At 35.4% G+C, this 19,186-nt stretch overlaps 3 protein-coding genes across 9 annotated transcripts in view; 1 reads left to right on the top strand and 2 right to left on the bottom strand.

Annotated features, from left to right (window-relative positions):
* Nucleotides 1–19,186, top strand: part of LOC103910797 (uncharacterized) — a 1,018,570-nt gene that overhangs the window by 837,573 nt on the left and 161,811 nt on the right. The window lies entirely within an intron of this gene.
* Nucleotides 1–19,186, bottom strand: part of si:ch211-199m9.3 — a 55,666-nt gene that overhangs the window by 9,907 nt on the left and 26,573 nt on the right. Inside the window, exons 9-15 of one of the 2 annotated variants that reach the window (XM_068220482.2) lie at nt 18,132–18,296; nt 17,570–17,641; nt 12,680–12,752; nt 12,408–12,479; nt 10,856–10,927; nt 9,573–9,644; nt 3,655–3,756 (exon numbers count right to left, since the gene is read on the bottom strand). The exons of the other annotated variant lie outside the window; for it this stretch is intronic. The gene's annotated coding sequence lies outside the window, so the exon portion shown is untranslated. The remainder of the gene's footprint in view (nt 1–3,654; nt 3,757–9,572; nt 9,645–10,855; nt 10,928–12,407; nt 12,480–12,679; nt 12,753–17,569; nt 17,642–18,131; nt 18,297–19,186) is intronic. 2 annotated transcript variants of the gene reach the window in all.
* LOC101885837 (uncharacterized) overlaps nt 1–19,186 on the bottom strand; it is a 79,629-nt gene that overhangs the window by 57,976 nt on the left and 2,467 nt on the right. The gene's annotated exons all lie outside the window — the stretch shown is intronic.

Here is a 19,186-nt window from a genome sequence, read left to right as displayed (position 1 = left end):
TATTTTTACTGACATTGTAAAAAAAAAAAAAATAAAGACTTATTTAACAATCAGAGTGCAAGCTTTCTGCATCCTACTCAATAAGAGAGCAGTTCCTTAGTGCTGCCTAACTGGTGTATTTCTTCAGCTAAATACAGGTGCTGGTCATTTAATTGGAATATCTTCAAAAAGTTGATTTTAGGCATGCTCATTTCGGTTAATTTTGCTAACCGACATCCGCCACTCATTAATCGGTTATTAACGGTTAACTGGTTAGATTACTAGTAATTTTATATTAAACAAATTGACGTGTCTATTTTGTGTCTGACACACTAAATATTGCATTTTAAAATACTGATTTATTTTAACATGCCAGCATATTAATAATAGAACATAACAATAGAGCATTTTCACGCACCTGTAGTGTTTAGCACAGAAGAACAGAATAAACTAAATAAAATGAATAAAATAAATAGGACTGCCCTAAATTATTTCCACTTAAATAATTAATTCATATTACAAAACAAAAATACTGACTGATTCTTTTTAATAACCGGCATAGGCAGTTTTTTTCCCAATCATATGTTTTTTCTTTCGTCAAATAAAAATCGCAGACTTCCTCAAATTGCTTGCTCCACGGAAAATATGCATTTATTTAATGCCTTGCTGTTATTATTATAATCACAAAACCTTTTACATTTTTATAGAAATCATTATTTTAAAGAATATGTCTTGCTATATGGTTTCCTCTCTCTCGCGGTTCAAGTGCGCGCTGCGTGATAAAAAGACAACAACAACGCGCTCATATGTAGACTTTTTGTAAACAGTTTTGTTCTTTAAATATGATATTGCATTAATGTGCATACATACTCTATAAGCTTTCAAATAAAAGGTAAAGCCTATTTGTTGCATTTATTACGCAGTCAACATCAGCGCTGGTTAAGCATCAACACGTCTCGATCAAACAGCAATATTCTTCTTCCATTTTGCTTCTTTGGCAATTGTGTTAGTAGGGACGGGTTACACGTTGTCGTCCCGCAAGTTAAGCATGTCTTGCAGTTGAACAAGGGGCCAAAAACAAGGCGCATCTCACTGCCTTTATGTTGACAAGGAAAAAGGAAGAAAAGAAGCACGGTGATGTTATGAAACGACTGAATCAGCTGGGTATCGATTGTGCATAAGTGTTGCTGTCTGAGTTGTTACAATTGTAATATTTAATAATATTATGATATTCAAGATTTTTACATTCATACAGCTCTGGATAACTTAAAACAGCGATTAGACCTTCAGAGCGGTGTTAATGCGTCCTGAAGTAAAGTGAAACAGCTTTAAACTCCAGCAAGATAGATTGATTATATACAAAGTCATACTTTATCTATAAATAAAGTATAACTATAGAAACTGTGTTTATCTTAACTGAAAGCTTCTGCGTGTTTGCTGGCCTCACGCATCGCACACCTGTCAGTCAGTCAGCACGTAACCCCAAAGGATTAAACAGATAGCACACAGCACTATACGGTTACAGAAAAGTTTACGCTGTTATAATTTACTTACCTTTTAATACGTTTTGGTGCGATTATAATCCGCTATTAAAAACAACAACAATGACTGAATGTTTTGAAAAGGTAATGTAGCCGTGGAGGAATGCATTTTGGTCCCCGCCATTGAAGAATGAATGTAGGGGAAACCAAGCTCTTTAAAAGTTCTCTGTAGTTGTCTTGACAACACAAACTGCTGCTCTGGGATGAGCCGCGTGCAAAAGATGCCCCTCTTGACGCAAAGGCGCATTCAATCGGCCCCTTATGCAGCCAAACTAAAAATATATAAAATAATATTTTTAATTGTTTAACTGATAGCATTAATCGGTCACAAACGCAGCCTTTCGGTTAACGGTTAATCAATTATTTTGAGCATCCCTAGTTGATTTATTTCATTAATTTCATTCAAGCTGTGAAACTTGTATAATGTATACATTCATTCCACACAGACTGATATATTTTAAGTTTTTATTTATTTTGATTTTGATGACAACTAAAGGAAACCCCAAATGCAGCATCTCAGAAAATTAGAATATCACTTCAGACCAATACAAAGAAAGGATTTTTAGAAATCTTTGCCAACTGAAAAGTATGAAGATGAAAAGTGTGAGCGTGCACAGCGGTCAATGCTTAGTGTGGGCTGCTTTAGCATGAATGACTGCAGAGTGGCATGGAGTGGATCAGTCTGTGTTCAACACTGCTCAAGTTTTCTGAGAGCTCAGGTTGCTCTGATGGTGACCTTCAGCTTTTCTGCATTGTTGGGTCTGGCATACCGCATATTCCTCTTCACAATAGCCCATAGATTTCCTATGGGGTTAAGGTAGGCGATTTTTATTTTAAGAAGGTACTAGTAGCTTTGGCACTGTGTGCAGGTGCCATGGACAGGTACCTGTTGGAAATTGAAATCTGCATCTCCATAAAGTTGGTCAGCAGCAGAAGGCATGAAGTGCTCTCAAACGTCCTGGTATAGAGCTGCGTTGACATTGGACCTCAGAGAAAACAGTGGAGCAACACCAGCAGATGACATGGCACCCCAAACCATCGCTGACTGTGGAAACTTTACACTGGACTTCAAGCAACACCTGTGGATTGTGTGCCCCTCCGCTCTTCCTCCTGACTCTAGGACCCTGATTTCTAAAGAAAATGCCAAATGTACTTTCATCAGAGAGCATAAGTATGGAGCACTCAGCATCAGTCCAGTCTTTAGACCAGGCAAGATGCTTCTGATGCTGTCTGTTATTCAAGAGTGGCTTGACACAAGCAATGTGACAGCTGAAAGCCATGTCTTGCATACATCTATGAGTAGTGGTTCTTGAAGCATTGACTCCAGCTGCAGTCTACTCTTTGTGAATTTCCCCCACATGTTTGAATGAGCTTTGTTTCACAATTCTCTCCAGGGTGCAGTTATCCCTATTGCTTGTACACTCTTGTTTTACCACATCTTTTCCTTCACTTCGCCTCTCTATTAATGTGTTTGGACCAAGAGCTCTGTGAGCTCTGTTTTGCGTTAATTAGCTGATTAGAGTGTGGCACCAGGTGTCTTCAATACTTAACCTTTTTACACACTTTTCATTTCTCGTTTTTAGTTGTCATCAAAATCAAAAGAAATAAACACTTGAAATATATCAGTCTGTGTGGAATGAATGTATACGTTATACAAGTTTCACAGCTTGAATGAAATAAATAAAATAACAAAAATTCTTGAAGATATTCTAATTAAACGACCAGCACCTGTAAAAGTGTTTTATTTAATTTATGGTGTTTGCTGTGCTGTAAAATATTTTAATTTACTTAGGACAACATACAACTATGCTAAATTTGTAGTTTTTTGTAAAATTAATGCATGTTATAAGACTGAATTTAATTTATCTTAAAATTAAAATTTTTTCTTTAATCCTAGTAAGGTTATGTTAATTTGACACTAATTTATTCATTAATATAATTTTTTATTTACTTAAAAACAACAAATGTGAAAAAAATGGATATGGCTTTCAAATAGTGAATTGATGGAAGAAAAAAAAACTAGAAAAAAATATCTAGAAATTACATGAGAAATCCATATTGTACTGAAGTACACAGACTAAAAAAATATGACACGTAAATTTATACGCTAATTATTGGTGACATAAATACTTACATTTGCAAGTTGAAGTCTTCATTTTCTACTTAACATAGGACCACTACATCCATCGCAAGAATGCAAACTGGAAACAACAGCACTGTGTACTTCATGGCGACACTGTACAGAGGGAAAGTTTTTATTAAAATCCAATTCACATGCTAAACATACCACAACTTTTATATGCATGCATCAATTTGTAAAGCAAAAAAAAAATCATAAAATGATATGCCTGTTAAATTAAAAACTAACTGAATACTTCCTTTTGACAGCTTGAAAGTTGCTGCAGTTATTATTAAATTGAAAGCATGTCCAGGCTAAAAAGTGTGCACATCAGGTAAACCTTATTGACGCAAAAATGTCAAATCAATACCAAAACAATTTGTACATTAGTGATGCACAGATTGCGGTTATATCAGCGGGCGATGCAGATAATCCACGTGTCGGGTAATAAAAACATACATTATGATTAATTGCGGGTCGGTTGCGGGTGGATGTAGCAGGACATGGCAGTGGACCAGCAAAAAAGCAGAGTGGGCTTTGCAGAATGATCATGTGAGACGCCCAAAATAATGGATGAAGTGCAAGAGTAGCCTGCTGTTCAAAGTTTCAGTAAGAGTTATCAGAGGAAAATATGCTCTCGCTCTGGGACAAACAAGATCGCTTTTTCCACGACTGCAGCACCTTGCGAGGTGAATCTTGTTCATTCTTACAACACGTGGTGCGAACGAACGCTCATTCAGTGCTGCAGCCGCTTTTAGGAGGCGAGGCGGAATCTCCCGAATCCAGGCACAGTAGATGCTATTCTGTTTTTGCACAGTGCAAAGAAAAAGGCCAAGTAAACATAACCTAGCTGCTGTTTAGACTGAAGTGGCACCCTTTTTTATCTTGTTCCTGTATCTGTAAAAGCTAAAGGTCTTATTTTTACTTTGTTTTATTTGAAAATAAAGAAAATGTTGTCTTAAGACAAACTTTTGTTTTTATAAATAAATGTTCATTTAAAAACGTTTACGATTAACGTATTATTTTACTATCAGAGATGTGCAGATTATAGCTCAATGAATCTGCTGTTAATATCCAAGGTGACCTATCATCATGTCTAAAACAAAGAATAAAATTATTAAAGTGACGATCGGGTGCGGATACATATATCAGATAAAACTATATGTGCGAACTGGTGGCGGGTGGATGATTAGTATTAGGCTTGCCACGATAGACAGTGTTGACGGTGATACCGGTTTTAAGACGAAACACCGGTGACATTTTCACCGTGACACCGTCCCCACATTTGTTTTTTTTTTAAGTATTCGTTTTTTTTTTTTTTATTTAAATATTTATTTGAATTAAATGGGAAACATAATTCTAAATAATTTACTTAAGACGAGAGCATGCTCTATAATTATCATCTGAACATAGCTACAATACGTCATAGAATGGCGGACGGATAAGTGTCAAAACGCAATGCAAAAGTGCCTGTTTGGCTATATTTTGGGTTCAAACCAAATGCAAAAAGAGAACCTGAAGACGTTAATGAGGCAATCTGCAAACTGTGCCTGACAAAGGTAGCAGCAGTTGGAGGAAACATAACTAATTTATACACTCATTTTCAACACACTTATACTTGATGTTCAACTAATGTATGTGCAGGTCGCGGGTAGATAAGATCAATAGCCATAAATACGCAACGCATAATCTCATTTTAAAAATCACGCAACATCATCGCGCATCATCTCACAATGTTTAATAAATTATCTTTTTTTTTATTAAAACAAGAGTGATTTAGCAATGCCGCGCCATTAATAAGCCAACTGCAGAGAAACAAAGCAACTATCGCGGCAACAGCCGTGAGCAACAATCAACAATGAATAGGCCGACAAGAGTGTAGGCTAACCTGTGTGTGTGTGCGCGTCTTTTATCACTGAGAATGCTCTCTTCAAAAACCGAAAGTTGCTTCGTCTGTCTGGCAATATTTCGGCTTTTAATAAATGAAAAGTTAATTTAGATGAGCCAATATTAAAAATTGCAATAAAGTAACTGAGACGTGCGGCCACACGTCTCAGTTACTGAATCGGAGGTCTGATCTCATCTCTCTCGCTGTCATCTAGACACAGATGCCTAACGAGTCAGGTCGCAAAACTGAAGCTGGTACCAGCTGACAGGTAGAATAGCTGAAGCCTTTGCGAAATCTGTCAAAATACAGCACTGAAATTAACAGGCATAAATGTCTTTGAGCCAGAAAGTCTATCTAGGATATCTGTCAAAACGCAATTGGAGCCATGGAGGAGTTGTGTAGCCTTTAAATTCTATTATTTCTAATAAAATGAAAACCAAAATAAACTATTCATTGCATTTTTCGTTTGATAAAAATATACGTAAACGAAAAAAAATCAAAGGGTGGCTAGTTTGTTGTAATGTGTTTTCATTTTAATAAAAATATGCTCAGCCTATTTAAGTTTAACGGTTAGCCTATACGCCGTCAATAGGCAAACCATTTAAAAAATATTATTTTACTGTATACTGGGTTATAATCTATATTTTACAATAAAAACTAAATGTAGCATGTCTCGCTGTCATTTAAAACATGTAATTCATACCACACCAGAGCTGTGGACCTACAGTATGCAGTGTGTTAACTTACAGGGTGGTGTTGGTCCATCTTACTGCGTACCGAACTCCAATCCGAGGGAGATTATGTTACTCGATAGACAACATTAACTTGAGAGATTTTAAAAATAAAATGTATTTTTTAAAAAGGAACAACACGCAAATCTGCAACAAATAAAATAAAAATAAAACGTCTTGCCAGTGCAGTGTGTATTCCGCCACTGACAGTGTAAGACGCCTTTATGCAGCGCCTGTAACTGCCGCTTTAAAGAGAGATCAAAGCTGGTACCGATATAACCAAAAAGCAAGATCATAAGTTATAAATATTCTATAACAATACTTATCGAAATATTTATACATTTACATGTTGTTTATTGAAATTGTGTGATCTGTATAGGCTGCCTGATCTTTTCAGAAGCTGTAAACTGACACGTGTGCGCTGATGTTTAGCTCTGACAAGGCGCTTTTATTTAGCCTGTAGTCTTTACATTTTTTTACATAATGTTTCATTTCTTAACATTTTTTATTATTTTTTTTATTTATAGTTTATATATAAAATGAGTGCCAGCTTGTTGAGTTGTGATCATTATGCAAGGATCATATTTCAAATTCGGTTTATTCTTCAATAGCCTATAGATTCCTTAATAATGTATTTTAGGACTAAGGACTAAGCTGTTAATATAGGCGTTTATGGTTGTTATTTGTATGGTTCCAACTTCCAGTTTTTTCAGCCTGTAGCATTGTTGTGTTTTATTCGTTATGTTAATAAAATTTTGTGTTGTTTAATAACAGTGATTTAATTTTTTTTTGTAGCTTCCTTTTCGTCCATTCAAACAATAGACGCCGAATTGGCAATTCCCGCAAAACTGAAAGAAAAGAGGAAAAAGCAGAAAAAAAATACCAGTATTACCGGTGTTGTCACATGTCGATTAACCGGTAGGGAAATTTCCTCATCGTCACAACCCTAATTAGTATGAAGCTGCGGATTTAGGTGCCATTTCAGCTGATCTGTGCATCTCTATTGTACATGTTGGACAAAAATCTTATTGTCAGATGTAAAATAAGCCAACATATAACCGACTAAACTCTATTTATCAATTGTGTAAAATATAGGGGTCCTCACAAGGCCAAACTGTCCTTACAATTCATGACCATGTCATGCCCATCCCCCAATACACTATACAGTGAACTCATAACCGACCAAACTCTATTCATCAATTGTGTTAAAACATGGGGGTCCTCACAAGGCCAAACTGTCCTCACAATTCATGACCATGTCATGCCCATCCCCCAATACACTAGTCATTATTATATATTAATAGAGAGTAGGGATGCTAACAGTTACTCACTGATCGATTGATTTTCAGTATCCTGTTTAATCGACAGACCTTATTGACGATGACCGATTAAGCATGGACATTAAAGGATAAGTTATGATTTGAGCTGCGAGACATTCGTCCATGACTTCACACATTAAATAATCGAGTGTGTGCAGTTTATGTTCTGTGGGGTGGATGTATATAACCCTGTTTTGATTGGTTATATATGTGTGTGCTGCCTTCCTGAGTCAGGTAATCAAAAAGTAGGCTATGTGATGTTTAATTATGAGTGGGTCACAGGTGGATAAGATCAATCATTGGTTATGCAAACTTTAACTAGTTTCTTTAAAATGTTAAGGTGTTTTAAGCAATTTCATCTGACAGACTGGCACGAATTGGTGCATGCAGACTCTAATTTTAAAAATCGTGCATCACGGCCCGACATGCGGTGAGCCTCTCCATTCTCACAATGAGTTCTCTCCTTCAGACCGAGTTTGTTCTTTCTAGGTAATCTGTGAACACAATTAGTGCTCAGAATAGCTTGTAAAGTCTGTCCTGCTCTTTTAAATTACTTGATGAAATGAATTAAAGTCATAATGGCCAGCGCAATGGATTATTTTGTCATTAACCGTGAACACAGTTTAATGTAGGCTTCCCTGAAACGAGAATGTTTTACTTGAATTTTATTTATATTATTATTGTATTTATTTATTTAACAAAAAAAATGTGTTTTGGGTCTGAATAGCAGTACTTCTTTTGAAACACTTCACCACAAATGTTATTCATTCTTTATTTTCTAGATAACTGACCAACAAAAATGTACATTATTTTTCAAGGAAAATATATGAAGTGTACATTTATGTTCATGCCTGTTGCATTGGTTGATTTGTTTCACTCCCTGAAAAATAAGGATTTAATTAATGCTCTACTGTAATTGGTTTATCCCAAACCTCTGTCCTATATTTGCTACAAACTTTAAAACTAACAAAGTTTATAATAAGTCATTATTTTACAGATTATGTCTTAAGCATCTGAATTTTCATCTATGCTGATGTGCTTTCATTTTCTCCATCTTACTCGTGGCGAGTTCAGGTGAAAGAGTAACAAGTAAGATTTGCCTAAATTTCATTTGCCTGCATCAAACTGGCAGGAAAATCTACATTTAAAATATATGAAATACAAAGGCTGGTTATTTTACTGGTGATGAGGGATAATAGTAGCATTACAGAGGAAATGTCTTAATATTAAAAAGGAAACATAAGTTTGACATCAACAGATCCTATCAATGTCGTATCGAATGTCCTAAAATAATGTAGCCTATATGAGATCAAGCACCAAGTGTTTATTGAGATTGTGTCACCTATCATATATAGTCTGTTCTTCACAAAAGCTTTAAGGCACCTTTATTTAGCCTAGCCTACTACTGTATATACATTTAGATTTTTTACATATAATGTTCCATTACTTAATTTCTTTATTTTTTATATTTATAGTTTATACATAAAATAAGCACTAAGCTTATTTTGCAGTGATCTTTATGCAAAGAGCATAGTGTGTATTGTTTTTATTCTTCAGTAACAAATTCATTAATTATGTATGTTATAAATGACTGTTTATAAGAACTAAGGTATTAATTACTGCAAGTCTCCAAATGGAAAAAGCTTGGGTGATTTCTTTAATACTTCAAAACATTCCAAACTTTATCTATTGTGTTTATGGAGTGGTGATTAATGATTAATTGATAATTTATCGCTAATTTAAATGATCATGGATCACAGGATTTTGTGGAATTTGATATCCCTATTAGAAAGGGGTCTATTTTACTCAAATAGAGTTATCACAACAACGTTTTTGAGATAACAGCCCAGGACAAACAGCCTAAAATGGCACTTAACCCTTCTACATCTAACATTGTCATTGTCAAAGACGAAATTATTTTGTTTGCAATAAGTTATATTTGCAGTTTTGGATAGAAACTCTGCTCATACCAAGAAGGAAATTAAATTCACTTACTGTCTCTTTCCCTGATGTGGAAGTTTCTGCACTGCATTTGATCCTCGCCATTGATGACTCTTCACATAATTCCTGTAAATGTGAAAAGGAAAGGCACAAGATTGGGTCAGAAAGCTTGCTAAGTAAGTACACTTAACTAATGAACTACTATTACCTGGCCAATTTCAGGCATTAGGGAAAAGCAAATGGATGAAAAATGCATGGACAACATCTTCAATTTCATTTGATTTGTTATTTAAGTTTTTGTACAAGAGAGCAAACGGTTAGCATAAACTCCAAACTCTATTCATTAATTGTGTAAAACATGGGGGCCAAACTGTCCTTACATTTCATGGCCATGTCATGCCCATCCCCCAATACACTATACAGTGAACTCATAACCAACCAAACTCTATTCATCAATTGTGTAAAATATAGGGGTCCTCACAAGGCCAAACTGTCCTTACATTTCATGACCATGTCATGCCCATCCCCCAATACACTATACAGTGAACTCATTACAGACCTAACTCTATTCATCAATTGTGTAAAACATGGGTGTCCTCACAAGGCCAAACTGTCCACACAATTCATGACCATGTCATGCCCATCCCCCAAAACACTAGTCATTATTATAAATTAACAAAGAGGGGTATATTGTACTCAAAGAGAGTCATCGCAATAACATTTTTGAGAAAAACTGCCCAGGAAAAACAGCCTAAAATGATGGTCAACCGTCCTTCTACAACCACAAATCAGAAACAGTATGGAAATTGCTAATAAAATATAGTGTAATGTTGCCATTCCTTTTTACAACACTTAAAAATATGTTTAGGGACTGAAGACAGCAAGTGATGAAGTGTTTCATGTGTAAATTTGTACCATTCTTACTGCAAACAAGTCAAAGTGGGCAACAGTACGGGGTCTTTGTTGTTGCATTTTATGCTTGGAAATGCACCACACATTCTCTATTAGAAACAGATCGGGACTGCAGACAGGCCAGTCCAGTACCTGTGTCCTCTTTAACCTGTTTCACTTCACATCATTTAAACATTTTATCTGATGACAGCCCTAACCTCCTGTCACTACTTTTTTTGAAATATGTTGCAAGAACCAAAATTGGCATATGTGTTTATTAAACACATTAAATAATGTCTGTTGGATTATCTGCAATTCAATACAAATCAAAGTAAATTTAGAAATCAGTACTTTCTTTTTTATTTGTGTTTTCCATACTGTGCCAATCTTTTCTGATTTGAGGTTTTAACATGGTCAGCATCAAGAAGGAAATTAAATTCACTTACTGTCTCTTTCCCTGACTTGGAAGTTTTCGCACTGCATTTGATCCCAGTCACCAATGACTCTTCATTCAACTCCTGTAAAAGTGAGAAAGAGAAACACAAGATTGAGGCAAGAAGATTTGCTAAGAGATTATTTTATTCTCTTTGACTCATTTGAGTGAAACAGTGATTGTCTGAAACATTTAATGCATTATTTTAATTTTCCACATAAGTTACATTTGCCTATTGGCTTTTTGTCAAAGGAACCAGCGTGATGCTGACTGCTGGTTTGTCTACAAAGTGACATCATAATCCCACCACTCTATTCAACAAATGTGTTCAAATATGGGGGTCAGAAGGAAAACTAGAGATATTCATATTAATCGTTTAACCGTTAACTGAAAGGATGCATTTTTAACCAATTTATGGTATTAGTTAAACAATTAAAATGTACTATTATTTTCCAACACATAGGGCTATTTGTTAACTCATTATAATATGTGCAACCACACGTGCCTACAGACATATTTTGATAAAAGAAGCATAATGAAAATAGTGAAAAGACTTGTCACAGTTTGACACAGACAAGTTGATGCCAAACTAACGCTATTGGTGATTGCCTCTGTCCTGGATCTGCATCATAAACACCTTCATGTATTTGCACAAGTTGAGAAAGAAGCAGTGGAAAGAAGAAGTGGAAGTCGAAGCGTTGGGGTTTTCACTTGCTCTGAGTGTGCTCAACACGGCAACATCATAAATACAATCAACAAATAGCTAAACCTTTCTTCATTTGAAGAATTACAGTTAATAATAGTCCTTATAAAAGATCCATTTCTAAAATAGCCTGCATAGCCTTATCTACAAATCAAACAAATGCTGATTGACTTAAATGATTTATGCATATGATAACTCCACACCAAACTGAGTTATCTTTAGACTTTCATTTTATAGCTTTATAAACTATAAAAATGTACGCAAAGTAATGCAATCCTAGGCCTATACTTTAAATAAAAGTAAAGAACAGAGCTTCATTTGACAGATAAAACAATCTAAATGAAAAAAAAAAAAAAACAACTTTGTCGTCAACTAGTCTACGGGCTACACTGTTTACGGGCATTCTATACAGTATGACAATGATATAATCTGTTGTTGATAAGTTTAGGCTATATTTCCTTCTCAATAAATTTCTAAATTTTCTTTAAAATCAACAAGTGTCTTTTTATTTTTATATTTTTTAAGTTTCTGAATATTGAGATACAAAGATGCTATTTTCTATAGTATTCATTTTTATTTTTTATATCTCTTTTTGCACTGTTTTTATACAGTTATATTGTAAAACTTTACCCTAGTTTGCTGTATGTGTTTGTACCATTTTATTAATGGATAAACAGGGCTAGTATTATACACAACTGCTTCTACAGATACCCACTCAGGTATCGATTTAGTACTTACTTTTGGCTGATTCCCTAAGCTCAGGTATGAGAATCCGTATCGGGAAGGGAAAAAGGGGTACTAAAACATCCCTACCTCCATTTCTAACATGGTCAGCATCAAGAAGGAAATTAAATTCACTTACTGTCTCTTTCCCTGATGTAGAAGTTTTCGCACAGCATTTGATCCCAGTCACCAATGACTCTTCATGCAATTTCTGTCAAAGAGAAAAAAAGAAACACAAGATTGAGGCAAGAAGATTTGTGAAGTGATGATTTTATTGTCTTTAACTAGCTTGATGCAAATGATTATTGTTCACAAATGTTTTGGGAATATTTCAATTTTCCACACAAGTTACATTTGCAGCTTTAGATGGAAACCTGGCCTTTATCAAAAAGGAAAATTTAATTCACTTACTTTCTCCTTCCCTGATGTAGAAATTTTTCGAACCACATTCAATCATTGCCATTGATGACTTTTCACATAATTGCTGTAAACATGAAAAGGAAAGGCACAAGATTGGGTCAGAAAGGCAGTGAATGCAGATATAAAACGAGCCTAAAAAGACAATAAATAACCAAACCAACCCCTATAGAGTGGTGGAACTGTGATATCCCTGTAGACAAAAACCCAGAAGCGAGTTTGTGTTTTAGCACTTCTGCTTCCAACTTTCTAATGTAAATTTTTTGGAATGGCATATTTGTTAAATCCCTAAAATTATGTAGTGTATGGTTAACTCAAACTTAAAATACATTCATGTTTTATTCTAAGATATAAAACACACCAGTTACACCACATTTGTGATTTTTTTAAAGCTGTTAGGTGTCTTTGTAAAGCTGGTTGCTAAGAAGTTGCTAAATGAGACTACAGGTGCTGTTGAACATGAAATATCTCACAGTGAACAGGTTGATGGTGATGAGGTGACGATCATGGTATAGTTTGTTTATAGCCTAGTGTCAGACTTTTAGTTGTGGTGCTTGTATTCAGGCTTTAAAATTCAGGAAAGTCATATTATATTAAAGAGTATCTTATATTAAAGATGATCTCAGTGAAGCAAAGGTTCAAGTTTAATGAACTATGGCTGAGCACAGTGCTTAGTTTTTGCTATAATCCTATTAGCTACACGAGTGACATTATAAATGAGTGATTATTATAAATTATTAGAGGGGTATATTTTAATCAGGGAGGGTCGTCACAACAATGCCTTTGAGACAACAAGCCAGGAAAAACAGTCAAAAACAGTGGTCAGCCCTCCTACATCTAACATTATCAGTAAGTTTCACAATTCATATGGACCAATTTCTACTTCCTCCAGATCACTACCTGTAGATGTGATTAAAATAGTTGCCTCATTTTGTGTAGTTTGCAAAATAAGTATTTAATTGTGTGTTGTAACTTGTAATCATCCATGCGCGGCTAGTAATCATGTATCTATTATAGATCAGTGCTTGTACTGTATCTCTCAGGTTAAATCTGTATTGGCTTTAAAATCTCTAATAACATTATTATATCTCATTGCTGGTAAGACATAACCAGCCTTTCAGCAAAGTCTGTATTGATATACTGATATTTCTGTGCTACTGAGGACAGTGCAACTAAAATCACACAAGCACTGAGGTAAAATCAGATGCTCAAGATATAATCTTTAAAATAAAGACTTCTATAAAAAAAAAATGTTGACAGACGTTGTGATATAAGAATTAGAGAGGAGCATTAATTAAATGCTTATCTTCTGTAGAGCAAATGATTTGAGGTATCCTGCTATTTTTTTTTTATTAAACAAAAACCAAAAAGAAACATGATTGGAAATAAACAGCATGCTGGTTCTTAAAAAGGATTTAGTCAGTGTTTTTGTTTTGTAATCTAAATTTGTAATTTAACTGAAAAGAAAATATTTAGGGCATGCCTATTAATTTTACTCTTTTTATTTAGTTTATTCTTTTTTTCTATGCTGTTGGAAACACTGTGCGTGAAGATTTTATAATGTTCTGTTGTTCATGTTCTATACTGTTGTTCACATATTAAAATAAATCAATACTTTAAAATGCAATAGGCCTTTTTGATGTGTCAGACACAAAATAGACACAACATTTAGAAAAAAAAAGTATTAAATGATCATTTAATATTAATCTGACCGGTTAGTGGTTAATATTCGGTCAATGAGCATCGGTTGTCGGTTGAGAAAATGTACTGAAATAGGCATCTCTAAGTGTAATTTTTTTTTTTTTGGAATGGCATATTTGTAAATATAAGGTCCCTAAAATAAGGTCTATGTTTAATGCAAGCTTAAGAAATGATCTTCATTTGTACACTCCTTTGCGCTCACTGAGATCATCTTCTGCAGAACTGTTATCTGTCCCACACTTTAAAGAGCCCATATTATGGGTTTTTGAAAATTCCCCTCCATGTAGTGTGTAACACAGCTCTAAGTGAAGTGAAGTATCCAGCTAAGGCTTAAATCTGTAAGAATACAGTGTTTAAAACGGTTGATTCATCTATAAAAGAGTCGACTCATAGTGCTTCAAACGAGTCGCCTTGATACCGACTCATTAGGTGTTTCGCCATGACGTACGAACGAAACCAAGTTATTCACGTGCACGCGCAAACCCGGGAGATTTCAAACCTGAGGCCCCGCCCTCTGACGCAGAAACCCAGACACACACACACCCACAAACACACGCACACCCACAAACACACGCACACAAACATGCCGGTCGATTGAAGTCACACTGCAGATGGATATATTGAGTCTCTACCCAAAGATGAAACATCAGCATTATAACCAAGCAGTTGGAAACTTCTGGAAGCTACATGCTACAAAGAATACTTCATCTGAGTTTGTTAAAGGAAGGATCAGTAAAGAGTAACTGATGGACGTCAGGATGGGTTTCTTCCATTTCTCAAGTGTAAGTACGTGCGGTTAAAGTTGTTGCCTCGTTTACTCTAGCTTGCAAATGTATTTAGTTGTGATTTGTTACTTGTAACCGCGTGTACTGTATCAGGTTAACTGGATATATTATCTTATCGCGTGCAAAGTCACGTTAAAAACGCGACGCGTGCTGTTTGTTTATGGAGCTCCGTGCTAGAGTTCTGCTCCCGCGATTTATTCGGAAATGTATTCCCGCGCCACAGAAATCTGGCGCGGGGAGAGAGAGAGAGCGAGAGAGAGCGAACGAACGAACGAACGAGCTTTGTGCTGTGTGTGTGTTTTTATACAGACAGCTTGGCTGTCTGGACTGTATACTGGGTGATATTTGGTTGTGTTCTCCGCTCTAGCGGGATCGGGCGCGGCGGGCAGAAAACGGAGCGGGTTCTCAGGCTAAAACCTGGCGGGTGCGGGCTGAAGCGGGAGCGTTGTCATCCGGAGGTGTGTGTGTGTTTTTGTGTGTGTGTGGTATGGCGAGTACACGACTGTCTCCTTCGTTCGGTTATCCGTGGCACTATCCACTCGCCATAGTGTGGCAGCTAAAATCCACGCCTACACTATCGAGCGTGTATGAACTGTGATTACTTTTTAAATTGCTGATTAGCTATTGGCCATTTCCCTCTCTGACTGAAGGCAGTCGACCAATCGCGACAGACTGTCATCGGTCCAATCAGCGCAGATTAGCTCCGCGCTAAGGAGGGGTTTGGGAACAAATGAATCACTGGACGATTCATACAGGAGTCGCTGGGATAATTAGGTAAAAATAAATGCAGATTATAAGACCATGAAAGTGTTTTTTGACCTTGCATGCATATTAGACTGTTGTTGGAGACCCTTACAACCAAGATATGACCCTATTTCATGTATAATATGGGCTCTTTAAGATGACGTCATTTGATGGCAGGACTTTTAGTTGTACAGCACCAGTTATGAAACTCCCTGCCTTTGCACATTCGCCAGGTGGACTCTAGTTCTGATTTTAAATCTCAGATAAAAATGTTTTTTATGATAGCCTTTAGTGATTTTCTGGTTTAATATTATGCTGATTATCAATTTTACTGCTTGTATATTTATGATGTGCTTGTGATCTGCTGTAAGGTTTCCTTAAGTGCTTTGAAAGGCGCCTAAAAATAAAAGCTATTATTATTATTAAAATACATTCATGTTTTATTCTAAGATATAAAACACACCAGTTACACCACATTTGTGATTTTTTTAAAGCTGTTAGGTGTCTTTGTAAAGTTGGTTGCTAAGAAGTTGCTAAATGAGACTACAGGTGCTGTTGAACATGAAATATCTCACAGTGAACAGGTTGATGGTGATGAGGTGACGATCATGGTATAGTTCGTTTATAGCCTAGTGTCAGACTTTTAGTTGTGGTGCTTGTATTCAGGCTTTAAAATTCAGGAAAGTCATATTATAATAAAGAGTATCTTATATTAAAGATGATCTTAATGAACCAAAGGTTCAAGTTTAATGAACTATGGCTGAGCACAGTGCTTAGTTTTTGCTATAATCCTTTTGGTTACACGAGCGACATTATAAATGAGTGATTATTATAAATCATTCACAGTTCATATGGACCAATTTCTTCTTCCTCCAGATCACTACCTGTAGATGTGATTAAAATAGTAGCCGCATTTTGTGTAGTTTGCAAAATATGTATTTAATTGTGTGTTGTAACTTGTAATCACCCTGCACAGCTTGTAATCACGTATTTACTATAGATCAGTGCTTGTACTGTATCTCTCAGGTTAAATCTGTATGGGCTGTTTACCTATTGTGTCCAAACCATGTTTAAAACTCAACGCCTGCTTCTTCCTTTACCGATTTAAATGAGTTTCTGAACTCACAATCCCCTGCTGTTTGCCATTGCTATGGGCACAATCAGCTGTTTATACACATATGCTGCAGTCAATTTTCAGAATAGTTCAACTCTTGCCACTGTGTGGATTAATACTGAATGTTTGTCACTGTTATTACTTGGGGTTATGGTTACTAATGTTGGTGTTTAACTGCAATACTTTAATGCACTCCTCCATAGTGCCCACACATATACTCTGCACTGTGGCTCCTTCATAACCGTGGTGGGTGTTTCTCTCCGCCTCATGCTGAACGCAGTCGACCAAATCACAGCAGACTGGGTCATCAGACCAATCACTGCTAGATTAGCTTCACGCAAAGGAGGGGTTTGGAAACAAATGAATCGCTGAATAAATCATATGGGAGTCACTGCGATAATTAGGTAAAAATAAATGCATATTTTAGGATAATAAAAGTGTTTTTGACCTTGCATGCAGATCAGCCTGTTGATAAAGACTGCAAAACCAAAATATATGACCTTTTATAATGCATAACAGGCGCTCTTTAAATTCACTTACTTTCTCTTTCCCTGACATGGAAGTTTTCACACTGCATTCAATCTCAGTCACCAATGATGCTTCATGCAATTCCTGTAAAAGTGAGTAAGAAAAACACAAGATTAAGGCAAAAATATTTGCAAAAAGATGATTTTATTCTTTTTGACCCATTTGATGGAAACTGTGATTGTTTGCAAATGTTTTAATCCATTGTTTTAATTTTCCACTTAAGTTACATTTGCAGTTTTGGATGTAAACTCAGATCATGTTAAGAAGTGTTAACTTACTTTCTCTTCAATACAGACTGTATTCACTTTCTCTTTCCATGATGTGCATGTTTTTGAATTTTGCTAATCTTTTTGAAGAAGATGTACAAAGTGGCTACCACTACTAATATAAGTAGAAACAATAATAACCAAAGTGTAATTATCTACTGTCACATACGCAACTATTGTGTGCGCATTTAGGAATAGAACAAAAATATAAAAACATGCACAAGCAATTAAGTTATTTCTTCACAACACAATACAACAAACGTGTCCTCTGATAATAGAAAACAGTCTTAAAGAGAGCACACACTCACCCTTGAATGCCATGGCCAAGAAGAATCACCATAGTTGTGGGTAATTTCCTCATTTGGAAAGATATCCCTTGTAGTAAACAGAAACAGAACTACTGCCTTCATTTAGGATTTCTGTGACCATCATTACGGCATACCAGTTATCCATCCTTTTGTGAAGCATCGATGCTGTGGAAAAAATACTGCATAGTCAAAACATTCCTGACTGAAACACAAAGTACTAACCTAATATTGAATATTTTGTGATGTTAAGATAACCTTGCCCTTTTAATCTTTTGTTAAATATATGACACAGTTTACTTCCCTTCCTAAAAGTGTCCCTAATGACATACTGACCACCTTGTTATTGGTTAGTATACCATAACAATTATTATGTTGTCAATAATATTAATACTACTACTGCTACTACAACTACTAATAATAACAATAATAATAAATAGTCTACAGTGGACAAGCTCAAGTTTAAATAGAGGTAAAGATGGTTTTATATTCGCACATGCAGTCTTTCTCATTAATAATATAATCTCAGAAAATTATTAATTGGAAATTCTAAATAGTAAAATAATATTAATAGTCAACAACCATCAAAGTACATCATTGTTCACAGTCGATTAAATAGTGCTAATGTTGTTTTGAAGTCATACTTACTGTACATGTGATTTCAGTCCAAATATTTAAAGTACCATGGTAAACAATGTATGGAGCTGTCACTGAACGAATGTGTGAATATAAAACCATCTTTACCTCAATCAAGACAGAGGTAAAGTTGGTTTTATATTTCCACAGTCATTCATTTAGAAGTCTCTATATTGTTTACCATGTTACTTTGAATATTCTATCGGTATTAGCATGGGTGACTTGAAAACAACAACACTGTTTATTTGACTGTGAACAATGTTGTACTTTGATAGTCATTTGCTGCTAATAATCATTCGCTATTTAAAGTTTGCAAATAATACATTTATAAAATTATAGTATTAAGGGGAAAGTCCGAACGTGCGAATATATAATATAAACAAACTGGGTCACGGACACTAACTTTATATCTGCTAATGATG

Source organism: Danio rerio, chromosome 4 (assembly GCF_049306965.1).
Source record: "Danio rerio strain Tuebingen ecotype United States chromosome 4, GRCz12tu, whole genome shotgun sequence".
NCBI lineage: Eukaryota > Metazoa > Chordata > Actinopteri > Cypriniformes > Danionidae > Danio > Danio rerio.
Note: the sequence above shows the minus strand (reverse complement) of the source record. Positions and strands in the feature narration are given on the sequence as shown.